Source organism: Epinephelus lanceolatus, chromosome 9 (assembly GCF_041903045.1).
Source record: "Epinephelus lanceolatus isolate andai-2023 chromosome 9, ASM4190304v1, whole genome shotgun sequence".
NCBI classification, from domain to species: domain Eukaryota; kingdom Metazoa; phylum Chordata; class Actinopteri; order Perciformes; family Serranidae; genus Epinephelus; species Epinephelus lanceolatus.
In genome coordinates this window covers 40,737,014-40,755,938 of record NC_135742.1, presented here as the reverse complement: position 1 = coordinate 40,755,938, position 18,925 = coordinate 40,737,014, and positions in this window count along the sequence as shown.

The following is an 18,925-nucleotide window of genomic DNA, read 5'->3' as shown; positions in this document are numbered from 1 at the left end:
AGAGGAAAAGATCGCTAGATGCTGGGCTAGTTTATTCAATGTAAAATGCAATAGACTTGTGCTAATAACGTTAGCATGTTGTATTGGTGGGGGAAATGTGTCCAGATAAAGACAAGTGTATGTGTCAGTTCTGAGATTTATAGTGCAGCCAGTTTGTGTACTTGTGTTTGAAATTGTCTCTATTAAGCCATATTTAATGTGTGTTTTGAATCAACTATACAAATAAAGTTTGATTTGAACTAAACTTTACAGCACTTAACACAGTCCTCCACCGCCGACTAGTATTTTGGAGGTGTAACTGCAGAGTGACACAGACATACCACTGCAAAAGTAAAAATAACGTGCAGATTTTTTTTTTCCACAACTATTTGATTAGTTGAAGATTATGTGTGACTTCAGTCGACCAAGATTTTCTTTGGTTGACTACAGCCCTAGTATTTACGTCTACTTATGTCATAACACAGGCCTATAGACGACTTTTCAAATGTGACTGTTAAAAGTGACTACACACAAATCTGGCAACCATTAAAATATTTATTTTGTCAATAGACTGTAAACTGTATTAAAATTAGTAATGAAAAGTGTTGACATTTTATTGAGTTTAAAATTTGCAGGGTGGGACATAGTAGGCCTATGTTATGAAAATGTGTAACTCATGCATACAAGTTGCTTCATATCAATACAATGATAATAATGCCACACATAACCAAACTACCAACTCAAAGTGGGGGGCAGGGGCAGTAGCGAAAATGAGAGGATGTGCCCTATCAGCTGCCCTCTTGAATGATGAAAATGAGCAGATGTACCCTTTTGGCTGCCCTCTTGAGTGGTGAAAATGAGAGGATGGCCCCACTGTTGCCAACTCCTCAGTAAGAAAAGTAGCTATTGGCTGTCCTAAAAGTTGCTAGAAGTCGCTAAATGACATCATCGCCTAATTTGCATAATGGTCCATATGCATGTAATTGTAATGGCTGCTGTAGGAGAAAGGAATAACGTCGTGGAAGAGACAAAAACTGAGTAAAAAAACACCCTGAATATGTTTAGAACTACAAATGAACCTTCTTTCAGTGATTTATATTAGACAAAGAAAATTTTACATTTACATCCCGCCCTGACTGTAAACCAGCGATTCGCGATGCGCGATTCACTTGCAGTCTGGACGTGGAGGGGTTAATATCTCCTGCTCTGACTGCTGCTGGGAGGGAGGACTGGGCCGTCTGTGAGTGCTTTGAGGCGAGAGAGGAGCCCACAGCAGAAGAATAAGAATGATACGTGCTCTCACAACAGAGTGTCCAGAAGTCTTCAATAACATCAGAAAAAGTCGCTAGATTTGTCGCTAGTCACTTTTTTGAAAAAGAGTCTCTAGAGGGGTCTGAAAAGTCGCTAAATATAGCGACAAAGTCACTAAGTTGGCAACACTGGATGGCCCCTTTTGGCTGCCTTCTTGATTGATCAAAACAAGACGATGTGCCGGATGAAAACGAGCAGACGTGCCCTTTTGGCTGTCCTCTTGTCCCCATGTCTTGCAGGTGCCCGTTTTTCCTTTTCGCCCCTGCCCGTCAAACATCCTGAGTGAGACTGATGCGACCAATCATTGAAAGGGGAAGCACTTCCAGTTCTTATGTTAGCTCTAAGCTTGTCCACCATATCCAAAAATTCAATATGAAGAAAAATTTGGGGTTTCTGGGAATGATATTAAATTTGTTTTATTAGGATAAACCCCTTGAGGTGAATCACCTCGTTTTCAAGGGGGTCCTAACATACAATACATACAAGAACAAAACAGAACAACGATCAACAACAGACTTACATACAAACGACAACTAATACAACACACATCAACATATAAACACCAGAGAGACGAATATGGAACAAAACTAAACACAACCACTAGGTGGCCAGCAACAGGCCATTGACAATTAAACAGATGCATGCCTAGCAAAACTATTAGATTAAATAAATAATAAATGATAAATCAGTATCATCTGAAACGTGCAATTTAGCTCAACATAAAAAAAACAAACCATATTTAAACATGTGAAATGATGTCAAGGATCGTATATTTAACGGTAGGTTATTCCAGTCTGAAGGGGCTTTAAACAAAAATGCTTTTTTTCCAATTGATCTTTTGACTGAAGGAGTAAAGAAGAAGTATTGTGTTAAGTGCCTTAATTGATATCTTGAGGAGTATGGGCCAAAAGTTCTTGTAGATAACGAGGAAAATTGAAATGAATACATTTAAAAATGAGTTGTAACCAATGAATATGTCTTCTTATATTGAGTGTGGGCCATTTGCTCTCTCTTTCTCTCTCACAGTCTCACTCTGTTTCTTTTCTTTTGGCTTTTCTAAGATGACAGATGCTGAATATATACTCCCTATCTGATGCTGTGGCTGTTTGTGGTTGGCTGAGAGGGATGTGAACTCATTAGTTTTGTTAATCAAATCAGGTTGGGTTTCCATTATGCGTGCCAAACGTGCCAAACGTGCCAAATGGTGCCAATCCCCTTTGATCTGACATAAGATGTGACGGGACAGTCGATATAGAGATACATTTATGTGCTGATTGCAGATAGTTGCATTGAATAGTGTTTTTTGGGGTATTTATTGCATTATTAATGTGCCTGACATTCTGGAAACCTGCCTGTGAGGTTTTGGTGACGTGTGCGCGCTGTCTGCCGGTCAGCCAAACTTCGGCTTACACCGGCTGCGCTCCGCCTGCGCTGACAGTAGACGTGGTTTCAGCTGGCGAGCTTTTAGCGCACCTTTGGCGAAGCCTTTTGGCACAAAACTGTCACTGCGCCAAGCTGGATCTGTTGACACCTCCCCCTGCTGCGCCGCCACACCCATCTCAGCACACCTCGGTCTGCCAAACTACCAAACTGAGAGGCCGTTTACACGTACGTACACGGTGATTTTGATAAACGGAGACATCTTCCTTCGTTTGTGCCCTTTGTTTACACGCAAACGGAGATTTCTCCTCTGAAAATGAGTCTTTCTAAAAACTCCGGCCAGAGTGGAGATTTTGGAAAACACTGGTTGCGCATTTGCATGTAGTGTGTATGGCCTCCATGTGCTTGTATACATTCCCTAACCGTAGTGTATTTACCTTTAATTGTCTCAGTACTTGATTGACAGTGACAAATTATTTATTCATTGTTTTAAGGGTGGGGTTGTTACGGCTGTGTATGTGTTTTGTGCTGCTGTCCTTTTTTCCCTCCCTTGTAGATCTGCCCAGGTGTGCTGCATTACTTAACGAGGTGCAGCGCACCTGGCATGGAGGAGGTGCTGAAGAGCTCCTGTGCCAGCAGCAGAGGAGAGAGGCTTCTGGTGTGTGGACTGCTGGTCCTGCTGCCTCTAACCGTGGGATTTTTGTTGTCTTTGTTGCTTGTTTTGATTCTAATAAATCCCATGGATTTGATTGTTTTAAAGGTGTTCATGTGGTTAATATTGGGTCAGTGTTGGAGATTTGTTCTCCCCATAGGGCCGCCTAAGGGTGGGGCGTAACAAATGGGGGCTCGCCAGGGAGAGAACATCCATGAGTTGATGTAAATGTTTCTGTGTGTATCTTATGGCCTTTTTTGTGTAGAGGTCATCTCTTTTGTTAAATTCTTTGTGGTTGTTGCTCTATGTTTAGTTGAAACTTTAGTTTTGAGCACCCTGACTACGTAGTCACCGGGCAGGTAAGATCTTGCCACTTTGTTATTTTGCCTTTTTTATTTTTGGTGGTAATCCTGAGTGGGGGCACGCTTCAGTATGTTACAGATGACTACATCATTGGTCTTCTGTGACAAACTGAGTTCAGCGTTTAAAGCCGCCTCAAGCTCAGCAGGCCACTGAAGACTAGCTAGGTTAGTTAGCTGTCTGAATAGGTATGTCAGGGTTGGGGTGCCTCAACAACTTGTTTCCTAGTTTTTTGGCACTTTGCAGAGTAACTTGATTATGATTTTGTTTTGTTTGAGATGACTAGTTTGACTAATTTGTTGGGTCATTTTTGGTTGCTGCTTAGGTGTAGGCTAGCAACATTTGTGTAGTGGTTGACTACATTGTAGCCATTTTGTTCCGTGGTTGTTGCAGTCCACTTTTTGGTGTGGTCACTTGTGTGTTACTGTAATTGGTTATTTGTTGTAGTAAAATTTGTTGTGACCTTGTTTTGTGGTTTGGGATGTAGTCACCCCTACAGATCATTGGATCTTAGAGTGGTGGGTGTGGCTTCCCGATTTATCAGGTCCATTTGTGTTGCTGGTTTCCTGCATCCATCACAGTAACTTGTGTGTGGTTGAAAACAATATGGTGTCCGTTTTGTGTTGTGGCAGTGGCAGTTCACTTTTGTTGGATCTTTGTGTTGCTGTTGGTATGGCAGCAACTTTGTAGCTGGTCTATGTGTGACGTATGTGGCTGTTGCATTCCACTGTTTTTGGTGTTGGTAATGAAGTAACTTTGTTTGGCTTTGGGTTTCTTTTCACCTCATGGTCGTAGCCATTTTGCACCTGGTGGGAGTGGCACCCACTGATTTAGCTACCTGTGCAGCTGCTGCTAATTCTTGCCTCTCCTTTCTACCTGTTGTCTGATTTGCACAACAGCAGGTGAAATTGATTCACAATCAGTATTGCTTCCTAACTGGACAGGTTGATATCCCAGGAGTTTGATTGACTTTGAGTTACACTGTGATTTGTGTTCCCTTTTATTTTTTTGAGCAGTGAAATAATTAAGTACACCCAGAAATAATAACAATTGCATGTACAATTCAGATCTCCATCAAAAGTGCCCTAAAAGATTAACAGACCTTCTACTGCATGACTGATAAATAAAGCTGACTTGACAAACACAAGGATTACTGTGGGGGCAGATTAAAAATATTAAACTGAACATTTATAAGTATAAAAAAATGTACAAAAAAATCAATAAGAAATAAAGTGAGAGAGAGATTTTTTATCCATTTTAATAGAAATTCCATCCCTTGATCTTCCTCCTTATTACAAGCTTCTGCGCAAAGACTTCCACTTCACTTAACTGGTAACAGACAACACAATGGGCTCTAGTTTTGCAGACCGGGTGAGGCGGGGGTGCAGCTGGGTGTGGCCAGGCGCATTTTGCAAGTTTGGCACACCGTGCGCGCTGGCGCAGCTACTCCTCTCTCCCACCTCTGTCCCTCCTACCTGCGCAAGTCGGAAAGAGGGAGGAGAGAGTTTACTCAATTCACCATGGCAGAAGAGAGCAGCAGCGTCAGACGGCCAAACTTCTCCCAGGAGGAAACTGATGTTTTGGTCCGGGAGGTCCAAGCTCGCAGTGTCCGAATATACGGAACTGCGAGCAGACCTCCACGGGCTGATGATGCAAAGGTAGCCTGGGAGGAGGTCACCACAATTGTAAATCAATGTTGCATTTCTCTCGTGCGCGCGCGCTGTCTCTTTCTCTCTTGCAGTCTCACTCTGTTTCTTTTCTTTTGACTTTTTAAGATGACAGATGCTGAATATATACTCCCTATCTGATGCTGTGGCTGTTTGTGGTTGGCTGAGAGGGGTGTGAACTCATTAGTTTGCAGCTGTGTTAATCAAATCAGGTTGGGTTTCCATTACGCGTGCCAAAGGTGCCAAACGGTGCCAATCCCCTTTGATCTGACATCAGATGTGACGGGACAGTCGATATGGAGATACATTTATGTGCTGATTGCAGATAGTTGCATTGAATAGTGTTTTTTGGTATTTATTGCATTGTTAATGTGCCTGACATTCTGGAAACCTGCCTGTGAGGTTTTGGTGACGTGTGTGCACTGTCCGCCGGTCAGCCAAACTTCCACTTACACTGGCTGTGCTCCCCCTGCGCTGACAGTAGACCTGGTTTCAAGTGGCGAGCTTTAAGCACACCTTTGGCGAAGCCTTTTGGCATGAAACTGTCACTGCGCCAAGCTGGATCTGTCGACACCTCCCCCTGCAGCGCCGCCACACCCATCTCAGCACACCTCAGTCTGCCAAACTGCCAAACTGAGTGCGCCTCAGGTTGCGCTGCTCGAAACTAGCTCTGCACGAGGTTCACCACCCTGCGCTGTGCCAGGAAACTAGAGCCCCTAGACTTACATTCCTCTGAGGTGACCAAAAGTGAGGGATCGAGGAGAGTTGTGTTTGTCGACTCAAGACTTGAGGACAAAAGGCCTGTCACTGAGTCTTGCAGACTCAGTATTATAGTGGTAGAGCTAGAGGGGCTGGGCTGCAGTGCTTCAGAAGTGGAAGTGGTGGTGGCAATCCATTTTGAAGGGATTCTTGGCTGTGGTTCCACATATCTCTTCAGATGGTCGATATTGATCTTTTCAATGATGTTTCCTTTTTGGGTTGTGAGAGCAACACTTTTTCCTTCAAGGTTGGTGATGGTAAATGGACCCAATAAATCAGCCTCTAATTTCCCTCCCTTTCTTTGTTCTTGCCTAATGTTTTCACGAAGTACTTTGTCACCCACCACAAAGATGTAATCCTCCCCCTATAATAACTTCCTCTTCATCACTTTTTGTTGTCCCTCTGTGATATTGGCCTCCACTTTGGTGTAGACATCTTTGAGGTCAGTCACGCGTTTGCACGGTTCCTCATTTTCAATCAGGGCATGTAGGTTGTCATCACTTATTTGAAACATTAGCATAGATAAATAAACACAAGGGCCTCTAGTTTCCCGGCACGGCGCAGGGTGGCGAACCCCGCGCAGAGCTAGTTTCGAGCAGTGCAACCCGAGGCGCGCTCAGTTTGGTAGTTTGGCAGACCGAGGTGCGCTGAGATGGGTGTGGCGGCGCAGCAGGGGGAGGTGTCAACAGATCCAGCTTGGCGCAGTGACAGTTTCGTGCCAAAAGGCTTCACCAAAGGTGCGCTAAAAGCTCGCCAGCTGAAACCAGGTCTACTGTCAGCGCAGGCGGAGTGCAGCCGGTGTAAGTGGAAGTTTGGCTGACCGGCAGACAGTGCGCACACGTTACCAAAACCTCACAGGCAGGTTTCCCGAATGTCAGGCACATTAACAATGCAATAAATACCAAAAAACACTATTCAATGCAACTATCTGCAATCAGCACATAAATGTATCTCTGTATCGACTGTCTTGTCACATCTTATGTCAGATCAAAGGGGATTGGCACCGTTTGGCACCTTTGGCACGCGTAATGGAAACCCAACCTGATTTGATTAACACAGCTGCAAACTAATGAGTTCACATCCCTCTCAGCCAACCACAAACAGCCACAGCATCAGATAGGGAGTATATATTCAGCAACTGTCATCTTAGAAAAGTCAAAAGAAAAGAAACAGAGTGAGACTGCGAGAGAGAAAGAGAGAGCGCGCGCACGAGAGAAACGCAGCATTGATTTACAATTGTGGTGACCTCCTCCCAGGCCACCTTTGCATCATCAGCCCGTGGAGGTCTGCTCACAGTTCTGTATATTCGGACACTGCGAGCTTGGACCTCCCGGACCAAAACATCAGTTTCCTCCTGGGAGAAGTTTGGCCGCCTGTCGCTGCTGCTCTCTTCTGCCATGGCGAATTGAGTAAACTCTCATTACTCCTTCGCACGGTGCATTTAAGGGTGAGGAGAGGGGCTCATTTGATTGGTGTGATGTGTGTAAAACCCACTCCACGCCTTCTCTCCTCCCTCTTTCCGACTTGCGCAGGTAGGAGGGACAGAGGTGGGAAAGAGGAGTAGCTGCGTCAGCTTGCAAAATCCGCCTGGCCACACCCAGCTGGTGAAGCGCAGGTGCACTGTGCCCCCGCCACGCCCAGTCTGCGAAACTAGAGGCCAAGGACTCATATATGAATGCATATGGTTGCCAAAGCAGCACCTACTGTAGGAAAATGCCATCATACCGGCCACTTGTCTGGAATTTGAGATGGATAGCGGGCCTCCCTTCCATACATGAGGTAGTAAGGTGAATATTTTGTTATTTGTTTTTTTGTACGCAATCCAAATACAGTTGGCTTTATACATCTGTCCCCATTATTTGGATTGTCCTGCACCATCTTTTTCAAAGCCCTGGAACCGAAAAACAAAACAAAACATATTGTCATTTTCTATGTAGGCATGAGAGGAGATTATATGAAGACAAAATGTAGAAAGTTGTATTTTCACCCTTGAATGGTGCCATTTAGTGGTATGGGTGGTATGGTGCACAGAGGCTTCTTGCGATTCCAAGCTTGGCACACAAATCCAGGTTGATCTAGAATATGTATTGCATATGAAAATTAAGAACATATACATTTTTATGTCATACCATGTTGATTCTCCCACTGGTGCTGTGAACAAAAATACAGTAATATCACATTTTTGACTTAGGTACTTTGTTGACAAATTCTTTTCCGCGATCAGTCAGAATTCATTTGGGTGCACCGTATTTGTAGAAGAAATCAAGTATGCATTCAGTTTTTAGTGGATATACTTCAAGCCATTTTGTGAAGTAGTCCACCATAACACAAATATATGTGTATCCATTGTTGGAGCACTTCAATTTGTTAACAAGGTCCATGCCCAGAAGTTCAAATGGCTCTGATACCTTAAATGCAAACCAAAGCACAACATCAGCTGTTGTTCTACATTAACATTGTTGTTGCATGTTAAACAACATGTTTAATTTAGAAAGATCATTCACCTCAATGGGTTGATATTGAGTCTTCTCCTTTAAAGACGCCTTCTATTTTTGACAGTCATCACACTGGGCAATCTAATACAGTAAATGAATTCAGAACACTCAGATATGATGTGTAAAAGTTGTTTATATTTGCTTGAGATCCAAAGTAATAGAGCAATTGTGCACTCACCCATTTTGTGATGTCTGCTTTCATACCAGGCCAGTAATATTGCTGAAGGATTGCATGCATTGTCTTCTCCACTCCACAGTGGGCTCCAATTGCACTGGCATGGAACTCCAGAAAGATGTTGTTTGCTTCATGTGGACTACGCACTACTTAACAAGGTGATGCTGCTTATCATCACGCTTTCTCTGGCACTGGTAATACAGTTCCCCATCTGGAGAATGCATTGCCATGTTTGAAATGTCATTTAAACAGAGATGGAAAGACCACTGAAATATTTTACTCAAATAAAAGTACTTTCTTGTGTAGTGCGAAAAGGATGGGGGGGTAGCCTATAAATATCAATCTAGTTGTTTTTAATTACTAATTAAAGTGCAATAAAATGTCAATTCACAGCATTAGAAACATTTAGGGAGGTATAATGTTTCATTTTCGTGCAGACCATCCCATAAAACTGTGGATTCTCTAAACCATCCTTTTCTTTACCAGAAGTCATACTGCTAATCTATCAATCAAAACGGGCCATGGTCATTTGATAATTCATCCTCTTTTGCATGATTTAATATGTATTGTTTAGGTTATTTATCCAAAGGAGAAGCGGGCTGTTTACATAAACCCCTTAGGTGAAACGCCTGAGCAAATAAAGAAATGCAAGGATATAACAAGGCAAGTTATAAATCAGTGGTAATGTCATAAAAGACTCTCGGGCACAAATGGCTAAAATATTTTGCTATTCTACAGAGCCTTCATGAGACACAAACATATCCACATTTTAAGATGGACTTGTGACACACTAAATCATCTGTGTCAGCAAGATTCTACATCCTGTGGGGCCTTTATTTGCAAGGTGTGAGTACAACTACCCCTTTGATGAAGAGAGCTATTAAATGTTACTAATTGTACTATGTGTTGTGTAGTTTTCAGAGCTAATCATAACCAGTGGGGTGCTGCATTTCAGCCCTGGGACTTCCATCACTCAGGTTAGGAGGGAAATAGCTGGTAGGCTGCTTGCTGCTTCAGGTTTGTCTTTGGTTTTATTTTGTTGTTGTGTCATATGAATTAAGGTGTTGCTGAGAAATTAATTGCACGTGTAATGTTTAGAAAACCTGTCAAATCAAATTTATCCAGTTGACCCATCCCTGTAAAAAACGGCTGTGCCACTGTGCACCATTCCCTCAAATTTCTCATATCCGACGCTGTCCTGTGCACTTGAAAGCATCATGTCACTGCATGCCTTTACCTGCAGGGTGAGACAGATGATGGCACAATGTCTAATGGACATTTCTTTTAGTGTGCGTCCTAAAATATGTGAGTTTTTTCCGTTAGAATTTACATGAGAGCTAGCTGCCAGGTTGTCATAGAGTGTAATACTATTATTATTGTGTCATGGTAGTTAACGCTTCTATACAATTTTGTTTGCTTTTTAAAAAAATATTATTTCGGCCAACATTTTTTAACTCAGTAAGGGATGTCATTTAAAATGTGGCAAACTGCATACTTCAAACAAAACACACTTAAGTAAAACTAACATTACAGTACACATACACGAAAATTAAAGAACCCAATGGATTCGGTACTGTTGTGTTATTCACCGTGGTGAAGTTAGTTTCAGGTGCCCACAATGAATATCCGAATGAATATCCAGCCTGTAACTAACTTCACTGCGCTGTGTTATTTGACTTACTCAGTTGCTGGAAACTCTCTGCCCTTCATTTCAGAACGTAACGCAGAGTTTTGGTGAAGTTTGGCGGGTAGATGTTGATCTGTTTCGACCTCACTCAGACCGTCACCACGGTCTTCACCTTGAATGATGCCATCCTCCTACCTATCCTCGAGACCTTATGTCAACAAAGTCATGTGACTGACCTTAGGAGGCTTGACTCGTAGTCTATAAGAGTATCCGGGTGACACTGCCTCCTCCTCTTTGCCTTACTCGCCTCATCCGAGACCGTGTCTTTCCAGGTGAGGAGTGCTCCTGAGTGAGCTCGGTACCAGCTAGCAGCGGCGCTGGTAAGTGAACGGCTTGTTCTCACCATCGTTCGTTATTATAAAGTAAGTTTAAGTTTGTTTGTGCCCTGACGACTCGCTGTTCGCAGCGGGAGGGACGTTTGTTCGGCCTACCCTCGTGCGCGCACAGTGAGTAGAAGCCATATAGCCTCGTTTTCTTCAACTGTGGTCTCTTTTTGTTGATTTTGGTTATTGGACTGAACGCTACTGAAGTTTATTACAAGTAAGTGATTTAGTGAACTAATTTGAGTTATATTATTCTCATACACCGGTCGGTGTTGTTTTGGTTTGTTTGTTCACAATATTTCAATTACATTTTTGAACTGATTAAAGCTATATTATTCTCATACACCAGATGGTGTTATTTTGATTTGTTTGTTCACAATACGGGTAGGTGAATTGGTGAATTGATCTGAGTTGTATTATTCTCATACACTTGACGGTGGTATTTTGATTTGGTTGTTTGTTTAATTGGTCCCCTGTTCGCATTGGGCACTCAAGCGTGACACAAGCCTCCGCTGTTCGCAGCGGCTGTGTTTGGGAATGGCCTCCCAGTGGTGTAGATATTGCCAGGTGACCATGGATCCCCGTGATGGCCATAGAGAGTGCCCCCACTGTTTGGGAGTGGCACATCTGGTGGAGGACATTGAGAATCGATGCCCTGCAGCTGCAGAGCTCTCTCTGGAGGAGCGTAGGTGCAGGGCAAAGCTGGTGGAGGAGACAGCACGAAATAAGATGGCAGCTCACCCTCCTCCAAGTAAAACAAAAGAAGGCAGACATGCTCCTAAGCAGAGCAAGAGGCACAAGTGGGACCGCAGTCCCGATCACTATCACTCAGGGAAGTCTGCACATAAGAGGCAGCTTAGCCCTGAAAAGCGGGGACAGCAGGAGGACACACAAATTCAAATCCTAGCTGCAATTCAGAGCCTATCAAATCGGCTGACTAGGATCGAAGCTCAACGCCCAGTCGCTGGCTCATCCTCAGGGGTTCAGGAGCCTAGCATGGCCTCTCAGCATGACCTGCCACCATACCAGTCAGAGAGGCAAGGTTCACCGGATGTCCTCTCACTGTATGCTCACAGTTCCTTTGGGGGGAGCACCGGACTATCCGGAAATGCTGAGGAGGAGAAGCTCAACTCCTCACTGGGTGGATTGCAGTCAGATCTGGGAACTATACCAGACAATGAGACCCCAGCTCAGGATGTTATGGGGAAAATATTGAGTGTGGCCAAGATTGTCGGGCTCTCAGTTCCGGCAGAGGCTCCGAGTACAGTAGAGGGAGTGTGGGCAGGTATTTCTCAGCCCCAGCCCTCAATGACTATTCCAGCAGCGGCAGACTATCTGCAGATGCTTAGAAAAGCTTGGAACAACCCAGTAGCTGTGCCACAATTTAACGCAGGGTGTCGCAGGCTGACAAGAGCCCAATACGCCTCTGAGACCGACCTGGCGGACATGCCACCTGTGGAAAGGGAGATGGCAGCCCTGACATCGCTCGGCCCAGAGCGAGTAACCGCCAACCCTCGTTACCCAGTTAAAGAGTGTCGCAAATCCGACAGTCTTGTGTGCCGTACATATAATGCAGCCACGAGAGCAGCACACTCAGGTAATGCATTGGCTATTCTGCTGGCGGCCATTAGGAAAAACCATCAGCTAAGAGGATCAGGACATTATGAGCCTGATTGAGGGGGCTCTGGTTACTCATGCCCAACTCACGAGAGATATGGGGGTAGCCATGTCATCTGCCATGCTAGCACGCCGGTAGGTTTGGCTAGCACAGACCATTTTACCTGAGAATATCAGGAAAAAATTGACTAATTTGCCAGTGGTGCCTGGCAGGGTTTTTCATCCAGACTCTCAGAGCCTACTGGACAAAGCGGAGAAGTCTCACCGCAGCAGGGATAGTGTGCAGCGCACATTTAACCGCCCAGGCGCCACTAGGTATAGGAGTAGGGGACCTCAGCCTTCATCTCAGACATCATGGTCCCACAGTTTCAATAGGCGGCAGGGTCAGTGAGGCTAATGAGGCTGTTAGACAGCCTTTACAGCATCAAAGGTACCAGTCTCGCTCGGGTCCTAGAGGGACGTCGCAGAGGACATGCCCCCCCAGAGGTCCGGGACCTCAGGGGCGTAGTACCTGACGCCACAGGGTGGGCTGCCGAAACTGTTTCCCAGCTACGCCTGGACAGCTGGGAACATTCCATGTCAGATCCTTGGGTTCTGGCGATGGTGAGGAAAGGTTACAGGATTCAGTTTCGGCAGCGCCCCCCTCCCTTTACCGGGGTCCATATGACCGTAGTAAAGGACCCAGTCCAGGCACAGGTGCTGGCCGCGGAGATTGCGACCCTCCTTCAGAAGGAGGTGATCGTCAGAGTAGGCTCAGACAAACAGCGCGCTGGGTTCTACTCCAAGTACTTTTTAATTCCAAAAAAGGACGGCGGCCTGCATCCCATTCTAGATCTAAGACAACTAAACAGATTCATAAAGGTGCTACCATTCAAAATGTTGACAACATGGCAGATCCTACTGTCAATCGAGAGAGGGGTGTGGTTCACCTCTCTGGATCTAAAGGATGCCTACTTCCATGTTCCTATTTGCAAGGACCATTGGCAATTTCTGCGGTTTGCATTCCAGGGACAGGCCTATAAGTTCAAGGTCCTCCCTTTCAGCCTGTCACTTTCCCCCAGAGTGTTTACCAGGGTGGTGGCAGCCGCGTTGTCTCCATTGCAGATGGCCGGTCTGAAAATCTTGCCCTATCTGGACAACTGGCTGGTCTGTGCTCCAAGTCGCAGTCAGGTGCTCCAGGACACAAGGAGGGTCATGGACCATGTGCAGGACTTGGGCTTTGAGGTGAATTTGGGAAAAAGCAATCTCGAACCAACACAGCATGCAGTGTTTGTGGGGTTATGTCTCAACTCTCTCACTATGTCAGCAGCAGTTTCAGCTTGGCAGGCGGATGGAGGTAGCTCAGATTCAGAGACTGCTATGGATGATCTCAGCAGCAGTGTCAGTGGTTCCCTTGGGCCTGCTCAGAGCTCGGCCTTTGCAGAGGTGGCTAAATGCTTTCTGTCTGCATCCAAAACAGGACAGACGGGTAAAGCTCAGGATAACATGGCGGTTTGTAAAAGCCCTCCGCCCTTGGAGGGACAAATCCCTCTTGACTGTGGGAGTTCCAATGGGGGACGTCCCGTCGCGTCGAGCAGTGGTTTCCACAGATGCCTTCCTGACAGGCTGGGGTGCAGTCTGGGAAGGCAGGACAGTGAGGGGTGTGTGGAGTCCCCAGTGGGGGGGCCAACACATCAACCTGTTGGAATTGAGGGCAGTCCACCTGGCGTTGATGGGACTTCTCCCCTTTATCAGGGGCAAGCATGTCTTGGTGAGGTCAGACAACTCTTCCACTGTCTACCACATCAATCATCAAGGGGGCACCAGGTCTCTCCGGTGTCTACAGGCGACCAAGGAATTTTTGTTGTGGGCATGTCCCCGTCTAGCATCCCTCAGGGCCATTTTCATCCCGGGGGTTCATAATCAGGCAGCCAATCTCCTGTCCAGGACGGGACCCCTTCCGGGCGACTGGAGGTTGCACCCAGAGGTAGTGGCATGGCTCTGGTCCCGATTCGGCAGGGCGCAGACCGATCTCTTTGCGTCAGCGAGGACGATGCACTGCCAGGAGTGGTTCTCTCTGGAGCCCCAAGGAGCTCCCCTGGGAATAGATGCAGTATCGCAGGAGTGGCTGACAGGCTTGTTGTACGCTTTTCCCCCGTTGCCTCTGATTCCCCATGTCCTCCACAGGGTGGCGACAGGACATTACAGGGTTCTACTGATAGCTTCCAGGTGGCCAGGGAGACCTTGGTTCCCAGCTCTTTTCCGTCTTCTTCATGGACTGCCATGGCCCCTGCCTGTCAGGGCGGATCTGCTGTCGCAAGCGGACAGTCAGATCTGGCACCCCAAACCAGCAACTCTGCCGTTGTGGGCATGGCCGATCTGCAGCCCCAGCCTAAGGAGTTAGATGAGGCAGTTATGCAGACAATATGTAGTGCCAGAGCTCCTTCCACTCGGGCTAGCTACAGTCAGAAATGGAGGGTGTTCTCTGATTGGTGTCACAGGCAGCAGGTAAACCCGGCCGCTTGTTCTGTTCACCTGGTATTGCACTTCCTGCAGTCTCTTTTGGATTCAGGAAAGGCGTCTAGTACGATAAGGGTGTATTCAGTTGCAATTTCTTGCTTTCATGAACCAGTGGGGGGAGTCTCAGTAGGGAGACACCCCTTGGTCTCTCAGTTTATTAAGGGTGCATATCGGTTCTGTCTGGCCAGGTTGCTGAGGGCTCCATCATGGGATCTCCCTTTGGTCTTGAGGTCACTGACTCAAGCACCTTTATGAACCCACTGAGCAGGCGGATTTGAAGTCCCTGTCTCGTAAGACTTTGTTCCTGCTGGCAATTTGTTCAGCCAAAAGAGTCGGTGAACTACATGCTTTATCTGTCAGTGAGCAGTGTTTGCGATGGAAGGCTGATGGCGTGGGGTTGTCTTTGTAGCCTAATCCGGCATTCCTTCCTAAGGTAGTGAACTCTAGGACAGTGAATCAGGTCTTTGAGATCAGCTCATTTCAGCCAAGGCTGACTTCTGGAGAGAGGGACATGCACACATTGTGTCCAGTGAGGAGCTTGAGGGCTTATTTGGCATGCACCCAATCTCTGAGAACCTCACACTCACAACTATTTGTATGTTATGGTGGTAACAAACTAGGTTCTGCTGTGTCCAAACAACGCTTGTCACACTGGGTGGTGGACACCATCTCATAGGCTTATGACGGGCAGAGTCTCCCTGTCCCTGGTAATCTGGTGGCACACTCTACTAGGAGTATGGCAACCTCCTGGGCTGCTTTAAGGGGTGTGTCTATGGCAGAGATTTGTGCTGCTGCATCTTGGAACACTCCATGTACTTTCTCCCGGTTTTACAGGGTCAACGTGGCGGCACCAGCACCTCTGGGTGTGGCTGTGCTTTCAGCAACTGCTGGACGGAGTTGTGATGACGTGGGGTCCTCCGTTCTTCACGACCCTGATGGTATGAGTCATCCAAGGTGAAGACCGTGGTGACGGTCTGAGTGAGGTCGAAATAGATCATAAGTTATACCTATAACTATGGATCTATGAGACCAAACGATGACCGTCACCATTCTCTTGTCGTGCAGAACGGGCTGAGGCGTTCCAGGCAAGAGGAGGAGGCAGTGTCACCCGGATACTCTTATAGACTACGAGTCAAGCCTCCTAAGGTCAGTCACATGACTTTGTTGACATAAGGTCCCGAGGATAGGTAGTAGGATGGCATCATTCAAGGTGAAGACCGTGGTGATGGTCATCGTTTGGTCTCATAGATCCATAGTTATAGGTATAACTTACATTCAGTTTCAAGTCAAGGATTTCTTTAACTTTACAAGGATCCATCGTTTTGTCCTTAATTAATTAGGTTTGTAGTTGCTTACTCGATTGTTTGATTGCTCAAAAGCCACTTTCTTGCTACAAAGCAAAATTAATATCACCTGGTCCATTTTCCTTTTATACTCGCTCATGGTCTGTGAATTGTATTTTACTAAACAATATATGATAATAATAATAATAATAATAGGCTATAAAATAATATCAAAATACAATACATATATATATTTAGCGTATTTTGAGAGCATTTTCCGAGTTAGATCGTCACTTTTTAAACATGACAGGCTTTGTCATAGTGTGCAGTGTTGTGCAGACTGTAATGTGGCACTGAATATGTTTGTAGACTCGTGGAAAAAGAACAAGAAACATTGATAAATATGTTTGGGTATTTTCAAGGCAAGCCGAGGGTAACTGGTTGTCTCAGGTCAGCCCAAATCAAAATGTTACCTGGATGCTGACGTAATCTACTAATACCTGAGGAAAGCCTTGCTCTCTGTGAGTCTCAGTGGCTCACACAGGTAGACATGCGATTTGTGTTATATTGTCTTTTTGTTGACGTGAAATCGAGTCCAGCTCGACGCAAATTTGTGTATATCATATTTTATTTACTTTCTTTTTTTAATGTCGCTGGTACGTAGTGCTCACTTACAGAAGCATATTCGCTGTGGTAGATGTGGGCTGCAACTTTAAAATCGGCATTAGGCTAATATGTTGTGTAGGCCTATGTTTGTGAATTTGTGACGAATCTGCTGACGGAGGCGCAGCACATCTGCAGCTGTTCTGTAAGGAAACCAGTTAAATTGGAAACCAGTAGGGACATAACACCGGCACCTGCGCGCCAACACATCCACAGAAACACATACACAGCGCACCGAATATGAGTTACATTGTAGTCAAAACTATTAATAGAAGAGGAAGTTATGAGTCTGAGAAATGAAAAACCAAACCAAGTTCAGACTGAGACAGCCTACCGATCAAGAAGCCTACTCCACTGTGGGCTTGATTTTCTTGTCATAAAACTATTCATGCTCTGCTTCAGTATGCAACATTTACGCTCAATATAAATGTTAAATTCAATCCAGAGTTGTCTGACTGAACTTTAATTATGTTAGGCCTACATATGTTGTAGTGTCGACTACTTGAACATTAAAGCCATCAGTAATGCGTTATTTTAAAATTAGAGGAGTGTCGGGCGGGAGACAAACAAATCACAGCATGGCACTGGAAACCGGAAGCCGAAAAAAAATATAATATACCAACACAAGATGTTGTACTCCGACATTTATTCAAATAAAATTGTCTGTTTTCTAGAACAAATTCCAATTCCAACACATAGTGGAACATGTCAGGAGGCTGCATATACATTTTCAGACAGCCACTCTCCAATCGTTCAGTCTGATTTCGGGGTATATACTTAACTTGAACATGAGTGACCTTTTTTCTATTAATACAGCTGCTATGGCATATCCTTTACATAACTTACCCTTTAAAATTGCATAACACAGTTTTGAATAATTGGGGGTCCATGTCACACATAGAATGGAAGATCTCTATAAAGCAAACTTTGCCCCTTTGTTGACTTGAATTTGAGAGGATTTTGATTGGTGGTCTGTTCTTAATCTTTCTTTAGTTGCGTGAGTTAACACAGTCAAGAGCTGAACATCCTTCCACGCTTTTCTTATTTGTTTTAATGTATTCCTCTTTTTCTTCCGCAGTCCTTTTTCCATAAACTGGATAGTCTGATTTTAGAATTTAATTAAGAATTATAGCTGCTGCGCAGCAATGGTTCGGGGCCGGGCAATTTTAGGCAAAATTAGGCAATTCTGAGCAACAAGCAGAGTGTAGGAAGATGAAAAAAGGTGGCATTCTAAGCATAAGAGACTATCCTCTATCTCACTGAGCTAATTAGCAAGAGACAACTCTGCGGTATATATGTTTAAAACTTCTTCTAGCTCATTATAGGAATTCTACAGCTGCAATGATTAGTCAGTAAATCAATAAGTCAAACACATAATTAATCCACAACTATTTCATGATGGATTGATTGTTTCAGGCATCAGTGTTGGAGTTACCTTCACAGATTAGGTTAGGTTTAAATGTACAAACGTTTCTTCAGTATTGGGGCTACATTTTGGTGAAAGTTGCAAATCTGTAGCACATATGGTTGATTTGCTGTGAATTTTCAAAATTTTTAAATTTAAAGGCTTGCTGTAGCGCCACCATCAGGACTATTGGCCTGTTTTTGCAGCTGAGGCAGTCTGGCATGGGACTGGACCTTTGTGCAAAGTTTGGTGATTTTTCGCATAGAAGAAGAAGAAGAAGAAGAAGAGGTCCAATCTGAAATCCATCGGTAAAAAAAATATATATATATATTTTCTCTTCCTTTACCTCTGGAGGCACTGCCCGGAGTTTTTCGACTAACCGGAAGTGCAGGGGCCTCACGCCCTTCACTTCCGGCGGTGCCCCCAGGGAATCGCTGTGTTGTTTACAAATACTTCGGGTAGAAAACCAGCAGAGTTTAGCTATATATCACATTTTTCACATCACTATATCACCGTGTAGACTAATCTTATGTTTGTTAAGTCTATAAACACAATGACTGAACAGACGTTACTATTTCTGTGTGCATGTAATTAATATGGTTATCGTAGATTAGCTGGACTAACCGTTAGCTGTTAACGTTAGCCGTTAGCGTTGTCTATAACCATAGAC